Consider the following 4,013-nt stretch of genomic DNA (forward strand, 5'->3'; position numbering starts at 1 on the left):
ACCTAGCTCAGTGCTCCGAGCTCGCTGCCTCCCGGAACTACCGCAGCTGCGAGTGAGGGAAGAACTCGGACTGCTAGGGCTCCACTTGTGGCCCACAGGGCTGAGGGGACAGCATATAACACGGCTGAACCCAACACTCACGGCAGAGACCTCGGAGAAAAGACTGAAGGAAAAAGGCTGAAAACGGTGGTTTAAGCCCGCACTGCCGAGCAGAGAACGGAGCCTTAGGCACTGAGACTAGCCGCCCCCTCCCACCCCTCCCAGAGCTCGCCCCGCCCTCACCTGCCCGGTGCTAGAAGCGAAACAGTAGCAGTGTCAGATCAAAACAACAGAAAATTTGCTGTTTTGAGAACTGTGGGCCGCAGACACAAATTCACAGCCCAACTAGTTCCGGCAAAGGGGAGGGAGCTGTGGAAGCAGGACCGGCTGTGGTGGTGGTTGCTACCATTGCTCTGGGCCACCTCTCACAAATTACCCCACCCCTGACCCCACCTATCTGGGTGGATCCCTGCAGGAGTAAACAGAGCTGCTGAAACATACGGGCTCTGAATCAGGAGCTGGAAGAGCTTTGGAACATCAAAAGCTCTCCGCATACCCACTGGGACACTGCGCCCTGTGACCCAGGCGAACTATTAACAGAGGAGAAGCCCGTCTCCCAGGGAATCCCCCGATTGTATGAGAAGCAGGAATAGTGCAGAGAAAACAGCACTACCGTGTGGGAGAAGAAAAACAAATTGCAGTTGGAGAAATAATAAGACATTCTACCAACAAGTACTGGAAAACAAAAGAAAGACCTCTTCCTATCAACCTGTTGCAGAAGTCACTCCTGTAGATGTCTAGGAAGAGAAATAGTAAACCAGTAATCGCCATGAATAACCAAGGCAACAAGATAGCTCAGAAAGAAAGTGAAAAGTCTCCAGAGAAGGCACTTAAAGATACAGAAATATGTGACTTAAGTGACAGAGAATTCAAGATTGCAGTTCTGAAAAAACTCAACGAGATACAAGAAAACACAGATAGGCAGTTAAATGAACTCAGAAACTCAATCAAAGAACAGCATGAGCATTTTACGAAAGAGATTGAAATCTTAAAAAAGAACCAAATAGAACTTCTGGAGATTAAGAACTCAATAGAAGAAATTAAGAATGAAATAACCAGCCTCGGTAGTAGAGTTGACCAGATGGAGCAAAGAATCAGTGACATCGAAGATAGAAACCTGGAAATGACACAGATAGAAGAAGAAAGAGACTTGAGACTTAAAAGAAATGAAAGAACTCTACAAGAACTTTCTGACTCCATCAGAAAGATCAATATAAGAATAATGGGCATACCAGAAGGAGAAGAAAGAGAGAAGGGAACAGAGAATATATTCAAACAAATTGTCGATGAGAACTTCCCAAATTTGTGGACAGAACTGGACCCTCGAATCCAAGAAGCAAATAGAACACCTAGTTACCTCAATCCCAACAGGCCTTCTCCAAGGCACATTGTGTTGAAGCTGTCTAAAATCAATGACAAAGAAAGAATCCTCAAGGCAGCCAAGGAAAAGAAGATGGTAACTTACAAAGGAAAGCCCATTAGATTATCATCAGATTTTTCAGCAGAAACTCGACAAGCCAGGAGGGAGTGGAACCAAATATTCAAACTACTGAAAGAGAGAAATCATGAGCCAAGAATAATATATCCAGCAAAGATATCCTTTAAATATGAAGGAGGAATAAAGACCTCTCCAGGCATACAGAAGCTGAGGGAATTTTCTAATACATGACCTGCACTACAAGAAATACTAAAGGAGGCTATTCGACCACCATCAACAGGGACAATTGTGGCAACCAAAACTCAAAAAGGGGGAGAGTAAAGGCCTGAAGCGGAATATGGGAATGGAGAAAGTGAGCGTGCTGAAGAAAATGGAATACTCTAAATATCAAACTTTCTTTTACATAAACTTAAGGGTAACCACTCAAAATAAATCCAGAATTGAAATATATACTGAAATAAAAGAAGAAACAGAGGGAAACATCATAGAATACCACCACACAGAAATACTAGACAACAACAAAAAGGCAAAGAAACAATGGAGACACAGCCTTACCAGAAAACTAAAGATAGAATGACAGGAAATCCTCACATATCAATAATCACCCTAAATGTAAATGGACTGAACTCACCAATAAAAAGGCACAGAGTAGCAGATTGGATCAAAAAACTAAACCCGACCATATGCTGTCTCCAAGAGACACATCTCAGCTACAAGGACAAGCATAGACTCAAAGTGAAAGGGTGGAAATTGACACTCCAAGCAAATGGTACCCAGAGAAAATCAGGTGTAGCCATAATGATATCAGATGAAACAGACTTCAAGGTGAAAAAGATAACAAGAGACAAAGATGGACATTTCATAATGGTGAAGGGGACTGTACAACAAGAAGACATAACAGTCATCAATATTTATGCCCCCAATCAGGGAGCACCGAAATACACCAAGCAACTACTAACAGAACTAAAGGGAGAAATTGACCAAAACACAATTATACTAGGGGACTTAAATACATCATTGACAGCTATGGATAGATCATCCAAACAGAAAATAAATAACGAAATAGTAGCCCTAAATGACACATTAGATGAAATGGACATAATTGACATTTATAGAGCACTTCATCCTAAAACATCAGACTATACATTCTTTTCTAGTGTACACGGAAAATTCTCAAGGATAGACCATATATTGGGACATAAAATCAGTCTCAACAAGTTGAAGAAGATTGAAATCATACCATGCATATTCTCTGATCACAAGGCTTTGAAATTGGATATCAACTGTAAAAAGAAAGCGGGGAAAAACACAAATACATGGAGATTAAACAACATACTTTTAAAGAAGGACTGAGTCAAAGAAGAAATTAGAGGAGAGATCAAAAGATACATAGAAACAAGTGACAATGAAAATACATCCTACCAAAATTTTTGGGATGCAGCGAAAGCAGTTTTAAGAGGGAAATTTATCTCATTACAGGCCTATCTCAAGAAACAAGAAAACTCCCAAATAAATAACCTCATGTTACACCTTAAAGAACTAGAAAAAGAAGAACAAGTAAAACCCAAGGTCAGCAGAAGAAAGGAAATAACAAAAATTAGAGCAGAACTAAATGAAATAGAGAACAGAAAGACAATAGAAAAAATTAATATGACAAACAGCTGGTTCTTTGAAAAGATTAACAAAATTGACAAACCCTTGGCTAGACTTACTAAGATAAAAAGAGAGAAGACACTGATTAACAAAATCAGAAACGTAAAAGGGGAAGTTATCACGGACACCACAGAAATACAAAGGGTCATCCAAGAATACTATGAAGGACTATATGCCACCAAATTCAACAACCTAGAAGAAATGGACAAGTTCTTAGAAACATATAGCCTTCCAAGGCTCAACCATGAAGAAATGGAAAATCTAAACAGACCGATCACCAGTAACGAAATTGAATCAGTCATCCAAAACCTTCCCAAAAGCAAAAGTCCGGGACCAGATAGCTTCACTAGTGAATTCTACCGAACCTTCAAAGAGGATCTAATACCAATTCTGCACAAACTCTTCCAAAAAATTGAAGAAGAGACAGTACTCCCTAACTCATTTTATGAGGCCAACATTACCCTGATACCAAAACCTGGTAAGGACAGCACAAAAAAAGAAAACTACAGACCAATATCTCTGATGAATACCGATGCAAAAATCCTAAATAAAATTCTAGCAAATCGAATACAACAATGCATTAAAAAGATTATTCATCACGACCAAGTGGGGTTCATCCTAGGGGCACAAGGATGGTTCAACATCCGCAAATCCATCAATGCGATACATCACATAAACAAAATAAAGGACAAAAATCATATGATTATATCAATTGATGCAGAAAAAGCATTTGACAAGATACAACATCCATTTATGATTAAAACACTTAATAAAATGGGTATAGAAGGAAAATACCTTAACATAATAAAGGCCATATATGACA

This window comes from Rhinolophus sinicus, chromosome 18 (assembly GCF_057876585.1).
Source record: "Rhinolophus sinicus isolate RSI-liver-muscle chromosome 18, RSI-T2T, whole genome shotgun sequence".
Taxonomy (NCBI): domain Eukaryota; kingdom Metazoa; phylum Chordata; class Mammalia; order Chiroptera; family Rhinolophidae; genus Rhinolophus; species Rhinolophus sinicus.